This window comes from Schistocerca serialis, chromosome 9, assembly GCF_023864345.2.
Source record: "Schistocerca serialis cubense isolate TAMUIC-IGC-003099 chromosome 9, iqSchSeri2.2, whole genome shotgun sequence".
Taxonomy (NCBI): Eukaryota; Metazoa; Arthropoda; class Insecta; order Orthoptera; family Acrididae; genus Schistocerca; species Schistocerca serialis.
Window position 1 is genome coordinate 42,062,158 of NC_064646.1, and position 19,300 is coordinate 42,081,457.

Here is a 19,300-nt window from a genome sequence, read left to right on the forward strand (position 1 = left end):
GCTCTAATCTCTCTGCTTTTATCCTCATGGTCTCTTCGCGAGATATACGTAGGAGGGAGCAATATACTGCTTGACTCTTCGGTGAAGGTATGTTCTCGAAACTTCAAGAAAAGCCCGTACCGAGCTACTGAGCGTCTCTCCTGCAGAGTCTTCCACTGTAACGAAGCGCGCTGCTCTCCGTTGGATCTTCTCTATCTCTTCTATCAACCCTATCTTGTACGGATCCCACACTGCTGAGCAGTATTCAAGCAGTGGGCGAACAAGCGTACTGTAATCTACTTCCTTTGTTTTCGGATTGCATTTCCTTAGGATTCTTCCAATGAATCTCAGTCTGGCATCTGCTTTACCGACGATCAACTTTATATGATCATTCCATTTTAAATCACTCCTAATGCGTACTCCCAGATAATTTATGGAATTAACTGCTTCCAGTTGCTGACCTGCTATTTTGTAACTAAATGATAAGGGATCTATCTTTCTATGTATTCGCAGTACATTACACTTGTCTACATTGAGATTCAATTGCCATTCCCTGCACCATGCGTCAATTCGCTGCAGATCCTCCTGCATTTCCGTACAATTTTCCATTGTTACTACCTCTCGATACACCACAACATCATCTGCAAAAAGCCTCAGTGAACTTCCGATGTCATCCACAAGGTCATTTATTTATATTGTGAATAGCAACGGTCCTATGACACTCCCCTGCGGCACACCTGAAATCACTCTTACTTCGGAAGACTTCTCTCCATTGAGAATGACATGCTGCGTTCTGTTATCTAGGAACTCTTCAATCCAATCACACAATTGGTCTGATAGTCCATATGCTCTTACTTTGTTCATTAAACGACTGTGGGGAACTGTATCGAACGCCTTGCGGAGTTCACAAGAAATCCAAAACCACAGGCAAACACAAACAAAAACAATTGCACACTACCCGCGCAACAAGTAGAATATGATGTCACTAAATGTAGACCCTATATTACACCAGTTCGTTTTGTCTACGGGGGTAGCACACACACAGTCCCTACGAAAAACAAAACAGTAATGTAACTGAACAGAAAAACACATCCTGCACCAAACACAAACACCCCAGAAACGGACATACACCAGCCACATTTTACGAACAAGTCAGCGGTAGAGCAAAAACAACAAGTCACTATCAGGGGAAATTCTCAGAAAAAACACATCGAACTCCATACTACCAGAAACCATAAAGCAGGAATCACGTGCTGCACTACAAAATTACTCCGAATCGGTGCAACAAACAAACAATCAAGAACACCAACCAGATACAACTAAGGACCCCAAGCTGAATACCGTTTATTACGTAAACTACGAAAACTTAAGTTAACCTACTGCTTAGCAGACTAGAAAACAAGGACTTATTTCAAACAGCTCTTCGCTATGTAATAAGAACTAAGCATGAAAACGGTGATAAAATCTGCTTTCCAACTACAGAAAAAACTGACAGGATGATCCTAATAGTTGGAAATCTGCCAACGAACCCCAAAGAGCTACGTAAGCTTCTAGGGGAGGCATGTGCGCGAAGGGGAGAGGGCCTTAACCTAGAGAAAGTATACAAGGACTTCGTGAGAGGACATGGATGTGTGTTTCTGGATATTAAAGGAACCACACTCAAGTGTTTTTCCTTCACTAGGTATCCCTTCTGAAGGTGGAACAACGAAATTGCCAGGGCAGTACCCTAGTAAACATGGAACGAGGTAGGCTCTTAGAAGAAACAAAAGCAGACATCGCCTGCATTCAGGAACATTTTCTGCGAGGCGGGAAAATTTCAGGGCTCCCATCACATTACATCACAATAGCTGGAACACCAAACGCGAAAGACGCGATAATAGTTGTTAATAAAAACCTCATAGTAACACATATCACCCAGTTTTGCTCTGAACACGTTGCCACAGCAGAAATAACAGACGGACAGGATGTATGGCTCATGTTGTCTATTTACGCTCAATACTCGTATGATGTAGAACCTTTGTTAGACTATGCAAAAGACATTGCACGGCACTCAGAAAGAAAAAGGCTGCTCATTCTAACTGATATCAACGCAAAATCCCCCTTGTGGAACTCAGATAGAACTGACGACAGAGGACAACTAGTGTTCTTGACGTGGTAAATGAATGCAACCTCTTCATACTGAACAGGGAGAGTCAGCAACCTACTTACCGCGGAGATGCCGGTGCTGTAAGTAACATAGAACTTTCCCTGTTCGAAGCTATAATCAATGAAATTCATATATCGGAAATTTATTAAGTTATTTAAGGAATAATGCATTGAAGTAGCAATGAATTACATTCTATTTCAACTAACAAGTTACAAAAATAAGTGTATTTCTCATATGAAGCTAAAATTAATGTATTCCATGTATGAAGTGCTCAGTCAGCATTTAATCTGTACAATCTGTGTAAACATACACTAGCGCAAACCATTTCAGATGAGAATAGATCGAGGTTGTAGTGAGACCTTCTTATCTGAAACACATAGAAATAGGCCACTACTAATCAACATGCTACTTAAGACTGGATTTCTCATCCAAATACAGCGTATCACTCCCCTCTTTATTTTACAAATTATTATTAACCACACTTATTGTGTTATATTTTTATTATTTTTCTTTGACATTTGCATTGTATAAATTACACTACTGGCCATTAAAATTGCTACACCACGAAGAAATGCAGATGATAAACGGGTATTCATTGGACAAATATATTATACTAGTACTGACATGTGATTACATTTTCACGCAATTTGGGTGCATAGATCCCGAGAAATCAGTACCCAGAATAACCACCAATGGCCGTAATAACGGCCATGATACGCCTGGGCATTGAGTCAAACAGAGCTTGGATGGCGTGTACAGGTACAGCTGCCCATGCAGCTTCAACACGATACCACAGTTCATCAAGAGTAGTGACTGGCGTATTGTGACGAGCCAGTTGCTCGGCCACCATTGACCAGACGTTTTCAATTGGTGAGAGATCTGGAGAATGTGCTGGCCAGGACAGCAGTCGAACATTTTCTGTATCCAGAAAGGCCCGTACAGGACCTGCAACATGCGGTCGTGCATTATCCTGCTGAAATGTGGGGTTTCGCAGGGATCGAATGAAGGGTAGAGCCACGGGTCGTAACACATCTGAAATATAACGCCCACTGTTCAAAGTGCCGCGAATGCGAACAAGAAGTGACCGAGACGTGTAACCAATGGCACCCCATACCATCACGCCGGGTGATACGCCAGTATGGCGATGACGAATACACGCTTCCAATGTTGCGTTCACAGCTATGTCGCCAAACACGGATGCGACCATCATGATGCTGTAAACAGAACCTGTATGCATCCGAAAAAATGACGTTTTGCCATTCGTGCACCCAGGTTTCGTCGTTGAGTACACCATCGCAGGCGCTCCTGTCTGTGATGCAGCTTCAAGGGTAACCGCAGCCATGGTCTCCGTACTGATAGTCCATGCTGCTGCAGACGTCGTCGAACTGTTCGTGCAAATGGTTGTTGTCTTGCAAACGTCCCCATCTGTTGACTCAGGGATCGAGACGTGGCTGCACGATCCGTTACAGCCACGCGGATAAGATGCCTGTCATCTCGACTGCTAGTGATACGAGGCCGCAATGTCGCGATACGATAAACCGCAATCGCGACAGGCTACAATCCGACCTTAATCAAAGTCGGAAACGTGATGGTACGCATTTCTCCTCTTTATACGAGGCACCACAAGAACGTTTCACCAGGCAACGCCGGTGAACTGCTGTTTGTGTATGAGAAATCGGTTGGAAACTTTCCTCATGTCAGCACGTTGTAGGTGTCGCCACCGACGCCAACGTTGTGTGAATGCTCTGAAAAGCTAATCATTTGCATATCACAGCATCTTCTTCCTGTCGGTGAAATTTCGCGTCTGTAGGACGTCATCTTCGTGATGTAGCAATTTTAATGGCCAGTAGTGTATATTCCTATCAACTATGTAGTAACGAACTATATGGAACCATTTTAACAATTGTTAAGCATTCATTTTGCTGTAACCTCACAGAAGTCTTTATATATTATGTTCTTTATATTATTTAAAAAAGCAGGATTGACAACTGTATACCAATAAGAGCGTAACAATGAGAAGTCTCTGCTGTTAGATTCAGAAACATACGACCCAATTTACATTTCAAGGCGGTGGGTTACTCTGTACTGTTAATGAAATAAATTGCAACCAATAATAATAAAAATTGAGCCACATTTTGCAAAGCAAAATTTTTTGTTTTTAAACTGGCGGACTACTGCAAACCGCACAGGAAGCACTAAAATGATTAGAATATATAAAAAAGAAAAGTCACTCGCATATCAGACCGTAGAGGATGGCACGACGCTCGGCAGCACCCACGTCATCCTCTGCCATAATTGTGGCGTCCTGCGGATGGGGTATGGAATGAATATATCCAAAAATAAATAACGGTGTTCGCGTTTAACTTAATTTTGTTATCAGCACAGAGTTTTATTTTGGGCTTGTGGACACTGGAACGATGAGAGAACTCGCCTCGCTCATTTCCAGCGTGCAAAAGAAAGCGCCTGCGAGGAGAATCGCCGGGTTTCAAATTTGCCTGACCGAAGCGGACGCAGCGGTCCAGAGGCACAGTGTACGCGGGAGCACGGCAGCACGGTGCAGGTAAACAGTCCAGCAGCCGGCCCCGACTCCAGGCGTCCGTTTGGGAGTTTTATTGCTGAATTGTTTGGCAGTAGCACGTTATGCCGTCCCGGGAAACATCTGCTGCCCGGTACGAGGTCATAAATTGAATCCGCCACACCAGTAAACGTATGGCATTTGTCCGCGCTCCTGCGCAACAATAAACACCTGCTGCGCCTCAGTTTACAGCGCAGGTGGCGTCCGCCGTTTGCTCATCAGTTACCGTCCGTGTGTTAGTTTGTGAAGCTCGTACTTTGTGGGTCGCATGTCCACCCGCTGTACTGCCAAGTTTCCCCGCTGCGTGTAAACTGCGTTCCGCTGACGTCACCGCTCGCAGAGAGTGCGCCTGCACTGTTGATAAGGACGAGCAGACGTTGTCCGCTCTCCGTTAGAAAATCCAGTCAAAGTTATCGTGTTACTGAGAATTTGGGTAACGGAAGCAAAAAAGTCTGAAATGCGTACCTTAAGGGGCTCCGGAAAGGCTCAAAATCATGAAAAGTTCAATTTTTACTTTTTTGCGTTTTCTGAATCTGCAGACTATTACCTTTTAATAGATATATAATTTATTCAATTCCGAAGACTACAGCTATTTTTAAATTTTTTTTGAAATGTGTTCTACATGGGCGTGACCCACTGTGGCGCTGTTAAACTGCTCTCAAATGGTGTTATTATTAACGTCCGTGTTCATCAGGTACATTTTAGTGATGTGAGATAAAGTATGTGTTGTGGCTAACCTGTGATGGTTCAATATATATCGCTGGTGTGATTGTCGATTGTTTCATTTTATTTACTCTGTCGTTATCTCGAAAATATTCGTAATTAATTCTGTTTCTTGAGTCTCTGTTTTGTTGAAGTATAATAACGAGTAAAAGTAAAGTTATTAGAAATCCTCTGAAGGCTTTTAAGAAAAGGAGAAATGTTGGAAAGCCAAAGGTATGTGTTATTACTGTAAACAATAAAGACGATAACCAAGTGAGTGAACCTAACTTCTCAAGTACACCCGCCCATAGCAGTCAAAGTGGGAAAGAAAATACTTCACAGAAGAAGCTTGGTTCAATGAGTGAAAACTATGAATGTTTTATTGGCGAATCGGATGTGAATGAAATATTTGATATGTCGGTTCTCAAAGGAATTTTTTCAAACTGTGTAAGATGTATTCATTGTAGTGAAGTTGGTCTGGAACTCTCCATAATAAAGCACATAGGACTTGCTAGTGAAATACAACTGAAATGTGATAAGTGTCCATACATGACCACCTTTTGGAACAGTGTTGCAGTAACTGCAACTGAAGAAAATGGTAGCAAAATCTACGAACACAACAACGAGCGATGCTTGCTTTAGACAAGAAACGCCTTCGGGCTGCAGACAGGGCTGTAAAGAGTCTAGAAATACAAGCAAGAGTAAACAGGAGGTGGAACAAGAGGAAACTGGAGGAGGAGTTTGCAGAGGATGAAGATAATCCATCCTATGGACCTGGAATGCACTAAAAAGTTAATCCAATCTTTGTAGCTCGATTCCCAAAACTTTGATTTTCTCATACTAATTATATGTTTTCTAAGGATCTTCCAAACATATTTGTTTCAAACTTTCAATAAATGTTACACAGTACCTTCTGCATAATTTAACACAGCCTTTTTCCAAAAAACTGTATATTTTTGAATATATAAATAAAAATTGCAAATAAATGTTGTGAATTTTCATTACAATTGAAAAAAATCATCTTTAATAACTGAACAAAAATTTTGTAAAATCCCTGTGTTAAGTTGTAGCCCATATTCCAATAAATAATCTGTAAAAAGTTCAACTTCCTACCTCAAATACTTTGTGAGGAAAGATGTAATTTATAAGCGTTATTTTAACATTGCAAGTATAGGGCGTTCCGGAGCCCCTCAAGACTTACGAGCACTTGTTCAACAGAAGAGACGTGTTTAATGAATATAAACAAGTGCCTATAGCTCTTAAGCTATGCAAGTTGGCAGGCCGGTGTTGCCGAGCGGTTCTAGTTGCTTCAGTCTGGAACCGCGCGACCGCTACGGTCGCAGGTTCGAATCCTGCCTCGGGTATGGATGTGTGTGATGTCCTTAGGTTAGTTAAGTTTGTGTAGTTGTAAGTTCTAGGGGACTGATGACCTCAGATGTTGAGTCCAATAGTGCTCAGAGCCATTTGAACCATTTAAGTCTGTAAGAAAAATTGGTTTTTCGCTTTACTCAGTATTTATCACGTCCTATCTCCTAAACTACATATGAGTCGTACAACAACAGGAGTTTATATACACGAAATGTATTCGGAGTTGCGAATACGGACAACACTCTGGTGTATAACGGAATAATGACAATGAAAATTTGTGCCGGAGCGGGACTCGGTCTTGGATTTCCCGCTTATTGCGAGCGGCCGCCTTACCATTTGGGTACCCGAGATGAACTCAGAGCCACATACGAACTTCTACATGTCTACGACCTGTACTCGTACATCCATTATGTGTTGCTACGGTACAGGGGTGACATTCTACTTTATAGGCGCTCGCCCGCTATCGCAGGATAAATAGGAAGGAACATTGCATCGTAATTCGGAATAACACAGGCACTGCAATATCGTACACAATTTTACAATTGGCTCCAGTTGTACATGTTCACTACTAGCCATATCAATTGCGACACCAAGAAGAAATGCAGATGATAAACGGGTAATCATTGGACAAATGTATTATTCTAGAACTAACATGTGATAACATTTTCACGCAATTTGGGTGCATAGATCCTGAGAAATCAGTACCCAGAACAACCACCTCTGGCCGTAATAACGGCCATGATACGCCTGGGCATTGAGTCAAACAGAGCTTGGATGGCGTGTACAGGTACAGCTGCCCATGCAGCTTCAACATGATACCACAGTTCATCAAGAGTAGTGACTGACGCGTTGTGACGAGCCAGTTACTCGGCTACCAGTGACCAGACGTTTTCAGTTGGTGAGAGATCTGGAGAATGTGTTGGCCAGGACAGCAGTCGAACATTTTCTGTATCCCGAAAGGCCCGCACAGGACCTGCAACATGCGGTCGTGCATTATCCTGCTTAAATGTGGGGTTTCGCAGGGTTCGAATAACGGGTAGAGCCACGGGTCGTAACACATCTGAAATGTAACGTCCACTGTTCAAAGTGCCGTCAATACGAGCAAGAGGTAACCGAGACGTGTAACCAATGCCACCCCATACCATCACGCCAGATGATACGCCATTACGGCGATGACGAAAACAGGCTTCGAATGTGCGTTCACCACGATGTCGCCAAACACGGATGCGACCATCATGATGCTGTAAACAGGACCTGGATTCATCCGAAAAAATGACGTTTTGCCATTCGTGCACCCAGGTTCGTCGTTGAGTGCACCATCTCAGGCGCTCCTGTCTGTGATGCAACGTCAAGGGTAACCGCAGCCATGGCCTCCGAACTGATAGTCGATGCTGCTGCAAACTTCGTCGAACTGGTCGTGTAGATGGTTGTTGTCTTGCAAACGTCCCCATCTGTTGACTCAGGAATCTAGATGTGGCTGCACGATCCGTTACAGGCATGCGGATAAGATGCCTGTCATCTCCACTGCTAGTGATACGAGGCCGTTGGGATCCAGCACGGCATTCCGTATTAACCTCCTGAACCCACCGATTCGATATTCTGCTAACAGTCATTGGATCTCGACCATCGCGAGCAGCAACGTCGCGATACGATGAACCGCAATCGCGATTGGCTACAATCCGACCTTTATCGAAGTAGGAAACGTGATGGTACGCATTTCTCCTCCTTACACGAGGCATCACAACAACGTTTCACCAGGTAACGCCGGTCAACTGCTATTTGTGTATGAGAAATCGGTTGGAAACTTTCCTCATGTCAGCACGTTGCAGGTGTCGCCACCGGAGCTAACCTTGTGTGAATGCTCTAAAAAGCTAATCATTTGCATATCACAGCATCTTCTTCCTGTCGGTTAAATTTCGCGTCTGTAGCACGTCATTTTCGTACTGTAGCAATTTTAATGGCCAGTAGTGTATTTACGAATGTATTACATTGGACATAATGAAAGACATTTTTTCTTACATGTTTCATTCATTTTTCTTCCGATTTCTGCCCAAATTAACTCCTTTTGTATTTAGTTTTTCAACGCGGCATCATTAATGTTCCACAAACCACGCTATTCGGGTACCAACTCGATACGGTGCTTATCCTATGAGGCAGAGAAGCGGTCAACTGACATTTCCGGTAAATGTGAGGAATAATAATTAGATCGGAAGAATTGGCTTGTCCGCTGATGTCCGTGCGCACGAAACAAATAGACTCCCGCCCTCCTCCTCCTCCAAACCAGAAAATTGCAAATTGCAAATTGCGACGTGCAAGCCAGACTCCTCCCGAAGTACGCGATTGTAGAGCCCTCAGCGGCGCTGCGTTGCCCGCACCCTGGCAAAACGGTCTGCTAGAATGTCTGCAATATGCGGGTGGGGGGCGCCGTCTCGCCCGCGTCAATGCAGGCAAATTGCGAGAGATTCCCGCAGCCAGGAGAACCTAGCTTCACGTCCAGCACTGTCGGGGCGACACGACGCTGCCCTGACCGCTGGAAGCTGCGAGCAACGACAGCGAACTCTGGAGGCTGAGGCCCGCCACATGGTCCACGTCCTACGTCTACATCTACATGGTTACTCTGCAATTCACACTTCAGTGCCTGGCAGACGGTTCATCGAACCAATTTCATACTACTACTCTACCATTCCACTCTCGAAAGGCGCGTGGGAAAAAGGAACACCTAAATCTTTGCGTTGGAGCTCTGATTTCTCTTATTATGATGATCATTTCTCCTTACGTAGGTGAGTGTCAACAAATTATTTCCGCATTGGGAAGAGAAAGTGGGTGATTGAAATTTCGTAAATAGATCTCGCCGCGAAGAAAACCGCCTTTGTTTCAGTGACTGCCACCCCTACTAGCGTATCATGTCAGTGACACTCTCACCCCAATTGCGCGATAACACGAAACGAGCTGCCCTTCTTTGCACTTTTTCGATGTCCTCCGTTCAATCCTACCTGGTAAGGATCCCACACCGCGCAGCAATATTCCAGCACACGACTGACAAGTGTAATGTAGGCTGTCTCTTTAGTGGGTTTGTCGCATCTTCTAAGTGTTCTGCCAACAAAGCCAATCTTTGTTTGCCTTCCCCACAATATTATCTGTGTGGTCTTTCCAATTTAAGTTGATCGTAACTGTAATGCCTAGGTATTTACTCGAATTGACAGCCCTTAGATTTGTGCTATTTATCGTATACCCAAAATTTATCGGATTTCTTTTAGTACCCATGAGGATGACCTTGCACTTTTCTTTGTTTAGTGCCAATGTGCACTTTTCGCACCATACAGAAATTCTCTCTAGATCATTTTGTCATTGGAATTGATCGTCTGATGATTTTACTAGACGGTAAATTACAGCGTCATCTGCAAACAATCTAAGGGGGCTGCTCAGATTATCACCTAGGTCATTTATGTAAATCAGTAACAGCTGAGGGCCTATGACAGGCGGAACGCCAGATATCACTTCTGTTCTACTCGATGATTTACCGTCCATCACTACGAACTGTGACATCTCTGAGAGGAAATCACGAATCCAGTCACACAACTGAGACAACACTCCATATGCACGCAATTTGATCAATAGTCGCTTGTGAGGAACGGTATCAAAAGCCTTCTGGAAATCTAGGAATATGGAATCGATCTGAGATACCTTGTCGACGGCACTCATTACTTAATAGGAATAAAGAGTTAGCTGTGTTGCACAAGAACGATATTTTCTGAATCCGTGTTGGTTATGTACCAATAAGTCATTCTCTTCAAGGTGATTCATAATGTTCGAGTATATTATATGCTCCAAAATCCTACTGCAAATTGATGTCAGTGTTATGAGTGTGTAATTCAATGGGTTACTCATGTTTCATTTCTTGAGTATTTGTGTCACGTTACTCGGTAAATCGCTCGCAAGGATACCGACAACACCGTGCGAAACCACTAAGAGGATCTTGACATTTTTGGTGACTGGTCACAAGAAAAGAAAATCGCTAATATTGATTCGAAGTACTCTACAATATCCACTGTACAGTGCTTCTAAAGTACAAAGTTATGTACATGTAGATTGTGCTGAAAAACTCACGCACAGCAGTAATAAGTGACGCGAAGTCATTTTTCGCGCAAAGCGGGAAATTCAAGTTACTCGGACATTTTTATTGATATCATGGTACTGTTATCTTCAACAGATGATTATTAAGATCATTGGACCCATCTTATGACGAAGCAAATGTTCAAAACGATCAATGGTAACACACAACAAATACATTCGCAAAACATACTTTCTCAAAGAACTGTGAAACCCTGAAAATGTCACCTACTGAGGAAACAGCCTCCTTCTCTGCGTCGGTAAGTTTAGTTGTTCTCGGTCAGTCGATTTCAGAGGGCAAAGTATGCTGCCACGACACCACGTATAGTATGTCTGGATACCTCAAACAGATTTTCCCTGATGAACAAAATAATTCAAGGAGCAAAAACCAACTGACGGCTTAGAACACTGTCAAAGATTTTATAATTCCATTTGAAAGTAAAAGTCAGCTGTACGCACAGTCACGCTGCACGTGTCGAGCAAGTTATCAACTGTGCTGAGCTACACACATAACCAGACACTAAATGGTTCAAATGGCTCTGATCACTATAGGACTCAACATCTGAGGTCATCAGTCCCCTAGAACTTAGAACTACTTAAACCTAACTAACCTAAGGACATCACACACACCCATGCCCGAGGCAGGATTTGAACCTGCGACCGTAGCGGTCGCGTGGTTCTAGACTGAAGCGCCTAGAACCGCTCGGCCACAGCGGCCGGCCAACCAGACGCTATGACTTCATATTTTTCTCAAGAACATATTGTCCTGGAAGAAAATTTAAAATGGCTCAAAAATCGCGGTTCGAATCGAGTTTTTTTGGGGTATTCCTTTGTCAGATGTCGTACCTGGAAATCCCCTCCCAAACATCCGCACAGTAAGGGTCTGCGCACCCCCTGTTACATCTCGCCTCATGGCAGCTGGGCAGGCTCTGCAATGGGACAGAGCTCCAGCCTTCACGTTAGAGGATGAAAAGTGCGTGTACACTCATATGAGAACAATACTCAGGAACTGGGATCTGTGCTTGAACGAGAATGTTCACATAAAATAAAATGTCGTGTGAGTAGGGCTTCCCGTCGGGTAGACCGCTCGCCTGGTGCAAGTCTGTCGATCTGCCGCCACTTCGGCGACTTGCGCGTCGATGGGGATGAAATGATGATGATTAGGACAACACAACACCCAGTCCCTGAGCGGAGAAAATCTCCGACCCAGCCGGAAATCGAACACGGGCCCTTAGGATTGACATTCTGTCGCGCTGATCACTCAGCTACCGGGGGCGGACGATGTTCACATCATCTTGACCAACTTCTTCACATTGTAGCCCACGTATGAAAGTACAGTGGTAGAAATGAAAGCACCAGTCCGACACTAGTGGAACAGTATGTCGCACGTCTGACTCAAAGATTGAGAATTTTCGAATTATTTTTGCGAGAAGTTTCCTCATTTTTTTTAAGTCACTTTGAAAGAGGATGTGTTTGTTGAATCTGAAATCCAAAAAATAACGTTCGAATCCAGCTATGAATAAATTAATTTTAACTATGACAGGTATGCCTGAATATCACTGCAGGCTGTTGTTATTGAGTTCTTAGGCAGCAGAAAGGACCCAAACTATATTTCTGTGAAAGGTTTATACACGAAATGAAACAGCAGTAAATCACAGTTACTTTGGTATCCTCCCATTTGGTGCGTCTCTGAAAGCATGTATAACGAGAATTGCCTGTTTATCCGAAATATTGCCAGTTTAACTATCTACACACGAGCGGTAGACAGTCTCTAGTTTCCAGAGGTTGGATTATTGAGGAAAGCGCGGGCAAGCTCGAAGGTAACCAGTCGGGTCGGGTCGGGTCGGGTCGATTATGGTATGAGTACTTGATAGGGACTGCGCGTGGCTACCGTTACTGGAACTTTCCATGTGGAGATGGCAACACAGTTTATCCAGTGGGTGTGAACTTTTGAGTTTATCCCCATCTTTCGTAGTCTGAGGAAGATCGAGTCACTGGCATGAGGAAAACTGGCGCACAATACAGACAGGTTCCGCTGGCAGCTGTAGAACGAGGTATGACAGCAGTGCTCCAAGACAGTAGACATTGGTCCATCCAAATGGACAACAGCGCAAGAAGGCCGTAGGACTGTTCGATTCGTTCTGGCGAATAACAAATGACATCACCTGAAATCCGAGCAAAGGTTACAGCTGCTGTGTCACACCGAAACGTCGGGAACAGACTGCTGGAAGATGGGTTGAGATGTCGGCTGACATGAGACGTTGACCGCCGACACCGTACGAGTATGACGGACAACAGGCACTTGCATTCTGTACATCCAGAGACAGGTGGGACGGTGAGTGACGTCTGTGGTGGTCAGAGGTGAGTCTCGCCTCTGTTTGCGGCACTCGTGTTCACCCCCAGCGTGTCCCTAAGTAGACGTCCTGGTGAACGGTCACAGGAAGCAGCGACTGTAGACACCCATACTGCTCTAGTTCCTGCAGTCATGGTGTGGGGAGCAACTGGATATGAAAGCAGGATGAGTTGGTAATTTTGAGCGGAGGCTTAATGGTCGCCAGTGTGTGGCGAGAACGGTAAACCCTGATGTCACACGCTTGATGACAAGGGTACCAAATTATGTATTTCAGTAAGATAACGCAACACTGCGCACTGCAATTCACGTTACAGAAACCTTGAGGTATGCGCGGAACCTTGACTGGTCTTCGCGCTACACGGTTCAAAAAAATGGCTCTGAGCACTATGGGACTTACCAGCGGTGGTCGTCGGTCCCCTAGAACTTAGAACTACTTAAACCTAACCAACCTAAGGGCATCACACACATCCATGCCCGAGGTAGGATTCGAACCTGCGACCGTAGCGGTCGCGCGGTTCCAGACTGAAGCGCCTAGAACCGCTCGGCCACCAGTGGCCGTCTCCACGGTTCTGTCACTCATGGCATGCGATGGGAACAGATGTACTTTCATGTCAGCCTGCAACCAGCAGTCTTCATCAAACGGCACAGCCCAATCCTAGAACCAAACCACGTGGCTCTCCTGCGAACTACAACTTGTCGAGAACAGCGTTCGATGTCGTTCACGATATCGAGAGGTGTACGTACTGCTACGTGGAGAGGAGACAGTGTTGCCATCAGACTGAAGGTTCGGCTAAAAACCACTGGGCATTTTCCTGCTGGACGTGGGATGCACTGGCCTTTCGCCAACCTTCGATACGACTTAGCCAGCTAGTTATAGAGGATCCTGTCATTTAACGTGGGATCCCAACCGCAGCGGAACTTAGGCGATTTCCGCATCCACTAACGCTTCCAGACGTGAAAAGAGTGGTGAGCGACATGTAGAAATTCTAGTACTCATGGGGAGGTGGAGCAGTAGTTAGCACATTGGCCGAGCATTTGGGAGGATGACGGTTCAAACCTGTGTCCGGTCCTCGTGATTTACATTTTCCGTGATTTTCCTAAAGTCGATTAAGGTAAATGCTGGGATGGTTTTTTCGAAAGGGCACGGCCGGATTCTTTCCACATCCTTTCCTAATCCGAGCTTGTGCTCTGTCTCTAATGAAATCGTTGTCGACGACACGTCGAATACTAATCTTCTCCTCCTCCTCTTAGTACTGGTTAGAGGTAGAACCAGATACCTCTGAATTCGTAGTCTGACAATTAACCACAGAGCTAGAATGAGATTTCCACTCTGTAGCGGAATGTGCGCTGATATGAAACTTTCTGGCAGATTAAAACTGTGTGCAGGACCGAGACTCGAACTCGGGACTTCTGCCTTTCGCGGGCAAGTGCTCTACCAACTGAGCTATCCAAGCACGACTCACGCCCCGTCCTCACAGCTTTACTTCTGCCAGTACGTCGTCTCCTACCTTCCAAAGAGCACTTGCCCGCGAAAGACAAAGGTCCCGAGTTCGAGTCTCGGTCCGGCACACAGTTTTAATCTGCCAGGAAGTTTCAACCACAGAGCTGTCCAGCCATACTTGGGTGACACCAGTGTGTGTGTGTGTGTGTGTGTGTGTGTGTGTGTGTGTGTGTAACAGTAGTAGCGCAGCCCTGCATGGTACAAATGCCTGACTAACCGCTTTATCTCGAGACCTGCATTCGCGCACCGATAAAGACATGACGTTACTTGCTTACGTAGCGCTCTCACGCAACCGTTTCCTAATGTCAACACGCGACCAGTTGCGCTGAACATGATGCCCGTGCACGCCGCCCATTTAGGAACAGTCTCTCCACACGTATATCACACACAAGATAAACTCCAGACAGCCGTGTGTGGGCGAGTGAGGCATTCCACATAGTACAGCTTACATAGTGGTAGCGCTGCGTACGAATCCTGACCCGGAACACGCTTTCCATTTGTTACACGGACAGATGAGGGCGTAAAATCCGCGAGTGAGTGGTGGAATAATTACATGTCTTACACGTCTGACAGCCGATGCTGGGTGTACCTTCTCATCTCATAACGCATTTTGTTACGAATAGTCAGTATAGCAAATAAATTCACTATTATTATTACGAGGGTAAAATTACTATAGGGAACATAGTGGGGGTTTTAAATAAAGTATGCAAGCAAGGCAGTAATGGAGGAAACGGTATGTGGTATCGAAGCCATCCTAGGCGAGCATGAGTTATTTTATTGGGGGGGGGGGGGGAAGGGGGGGTTAATCAGTATGATAACAGGAGAGCTTATAGAAAAAGTTCTAACAGAAAACTCAGGAATCAGGAGGTGGAAATTAATGTGGGGGGTTTGTGTAATGAGAGGGATCACAATGTGGTATATAGTAAAATAAACAGTGTTTGATTCACAGCCTTGTTAAGTAATGAAAATGCATCAGCTGTGCAACTGGGAAAAATGAATGTGAGCCGTGAGGAGGAGACTGAGTGTGTGAATGAAGACACGGAAAACACTGAACTGGGTGAAGTTGGTACCACTCCAGTGGAAGGCGATGTTAATGGTGTGAAGGCGCTGACGCCTGTTTTTAGTGTTATTATGGTTGGAGATGTGGACGAAGGTGCATGTTTTAGCAGCGGAAATGATGACAGTGATGAGCAGGCTGGAGGACTTTCCTCCTTAAATAATGTTTGTTAAGTGAAAAATTTAAATTTGGCCCTATACCGCAAGGCTGCTTCTCAAATCCATTGCAGTCGTAACTTTGTGCGTCAACAGATGCCAGTACTGCGGTCGCTTGGAAAATGGCCGACATCGATGGTCGTATTACACAGCATTCTGTGGTAGAGCTCTTGACTGCAGAAGATGAAGCGCCCATACGCACTCATACAAGACGGAAGAATGTGTAGAAGTGATGCAACGGTGGATATGAGTACTGTTAGACGATGGGTTCGTCGCTGTAACGAAGCAGAAGGATGAACGCCTTTGGCTAACGAATCGCGGTGCGGTAGGCCTGTGACTGCACTGAGTCCAGACAACACTCAGCGAGTCGATGACATAATTCGTGGCCATCGCAGGGTGACTGCAGGTAATTTGTGTCGCGTTACCTCCCTCAGTAAACGCAGTGTGATGATTATTCAACAGTTGGGATACCCAGTGGTTTGTGCAACTTTGGTACCAAAAATCTTAACCGATCAGAATAAACATACATAAAAAAAATTGCCTCCAAGCACTTGGAGCTGCTGCGTTTGGAGGATGAGGAGTTTCTGGAAAAAGTTGTGATCGGAGTCGAAACATGGGTTACATTTTTTTCAACTAGAATCAAATACTCAGGCAGTCGGATGGCACCACAAAAAGTCACCAAATAAGAAAAAGTTCAAAACTGTGCGATCGGCTGGGAAAGTTATGGCCACAGTATTTTGGAATGCAGAAAGCTGCGATTATGGTTGATTTTTTTGGAGCAGATATGCGCAATAAATTCTGTTCGATACGTCAGAACCCTAAAAAAAATGGTTCAAATGGGTCTGAGCACTATGGGACTTAACAGCTGAGGTCATCAGTCCCCTAGAGCTTAGAACTACTTAAACCTAACTAACCTAAGGACATCACACACATCCGTGCCGGAGGCAGGATTCGAACCTGCGACCATAGCGGTCGCGCGGTTCCGGACTGAAGCGCCAAGAACCGCTCGGCCACGGCCGCCTGCGTCAGAGCCCTCAAACAGATTCAAGCTCGTCTTCAGGGAGCTCACCCAGCAAAGGCCATGGCAGGTGACAATGCACGACCAAACATCAGTCGAGTCGTCACGTCACTGAAGAGACCGTGAGAACTGGAAGCGGAGTCTCGCCTCATCCCCCGTACAGCCCTGGCCTGGCACCATCAGAACCCGAGCCGCTACAAGAAGCTCATTGCGGGATTCACTTTGCCGATGAAGCGGCCATCAATGGCACCGCAAGCAGGACCGTGCGTTTTACCGCAGTGGAATATATGCCCTTGTTTTTAACTGGGGAAATGGACGGCGATTACACTGAGATGTCAGAAAATAACCGTCGATGTTTTGCTTTCCAAGCTATTTAGTTCGATTTTAAATTCTTGACTAATAAAAAAAGAAAAGAAACGAGGCCTTACTTTTTTACTGTTCCCTGTATTATTATTATTAACTGTATTATTATTACTATTGACTGTAGCCAGGGTGGATAAGTTTAGGAACTGTGACTGCGTGGAATAATTATTTGTATTTTCTGTTTCCCGTCACATTTACTTATTTTATGTTGTAAGAGTCGAGGGACATGAAAGGGAAGCAGTGGTTGGGAAGGGAGGGAGACAGGATTTTAGCCTCTCCCCGATGTTATTCAATCTTTTTATTGAGCAAGCAGTGAAGGAAACAAAAGAAAAGTTCGGAGTAGGTATTAAAATCCACGGAGAAGAAATAAAAACGTTGAGGTTCGCCGATGACATTGTAATTCTGTCAGAAACAGCAAAGGACTTGGAAGAGCAGTTGAACGGAATGGACTGTGTCTTGAAAGGAGGTATAAGATGAACATCAACAAAAGCAAAACAAGGATAATGGAATGTAGTCGAATTAAGTCGGGTGATGGTGAGGGAATTAGATTAGGAAATGAGGCACTTAAAGTAGTAAAGGAGTCTTGCTGTTTCGGGAGCAAAATAACTGATGATGGTCGAAGTAGAGAGGATATAAAATGTAGACTGGCAATGGCAAGGAAAGCGTTTCTGAAGAAGAGAAATTCGTTAACATGGAGTATAGATTTAAGTGTCCGGAAGTCGTTTCTGAAATTATTTGTATGGAGCGTAGCCATGTATGGAAGTGAAACATGGACGATAAATAGTTTAGAGAAGAAGAGAATAGAAGGTTTCGAAATGTGGTGCTACAGAAGAATGCTGAACATTAGATGGGTAAATCGCATAACTAATGAGGAGGTATTGAATAGAATTGGGGAGAAGAGGAGTTTGTGGCACAAATTAACTAGAAGAAGGGATAGGTTGGTAGGACATGTTCTGAGGCATCAAGGGATGACAAATTTAGCATTGGAGGGCAGCGTGGAGGGTAAAAATCGTAGAGGGAGACCAAGAGATGAATATACTAAGCAGATTCAGAAGGATGTAGGCTGCAGTAGGTACTGGGAGATGAAGAAGCTTGCACAGGATAGAGTAGCATGGAGAGCTGCATCGAACCAGTATCTGGACTGAAGACCACAACAACAACATGTTTAATTTACCACACTACCATGCGTATGGAGCATGATTCGCTCGTCATCAGCCGTTATTCCGACAGGTGTTATTTAAAGACCAAACAGAAATAGTTAATTAATAAATAAGTTCACATTATGTTATGAGATAGGCTTCGACATGAAATATGGTGAAGAGATGCTTGCCGTATGGCTATTTCAGTGAGGCATTTACTTAAGACACTGGGTTTTGTTGGAGGAACTTTCTCCTTCGTGCTCCGCCGCCTGGGCGGGACTTGAATGGAACGCCGCGACCACTCAGTGTCATCCGCGACAGCCATTTACCACCACCCGTCCCACAGTGACCGCAGAAGCAGAGAACAGTTGCCGAAACAGACATGACACGAATCACGCACTGCGCAAGTATTATCTTCCTCCACGGCTCTAGGCGTTGTTTCTAAGTCGACCTCTCATCAAAACTGTCTTCCTGTGTTTCTTGTAAATTTTCTCCCATTACTGACAAAGAGCATGTGTCTCTTCAAAATATGGTTACTCAGATATAGTGGACAAGTATAGCGATATTTCAAGTCTCTCTTCAGAATTTGCGATCATCGTTTATTTTCTCTCCCTTTTGATAATTTCATCCCACTCTTCCCGTATTTCAAGAGTGAAATTTTCACTTATGTCTTCCTCACATATTCACCCTTCAATCGAAGGATTTTTTGCCAACAATGGATGATTCTTCGCAGACCTTGTCCGTCAGTGACTGTTTTTAGGCTTTGTAAGAAACATACCCCCGACGAAACTCACGTCTTCATCATTCTGGAATGGCTGTCAGACCTTGGTTTCA

At 44.6% G+C, this 19,300-nt stretch overlaps 1 protein-coding gene across 2 annotated transcripts in view; it reads right to left on the reverse strand.

Annotated features, from left to right (window-relative positions):
* The window catches only part of LOC126419131 (myrosinase 1-like), a 553,078-nt gene that overhangs the window by 224,924 nt on the left and 308,854 nt on the right, over positions 1-19,300 (reverse strand). The window lies entirely within an intron of this gene.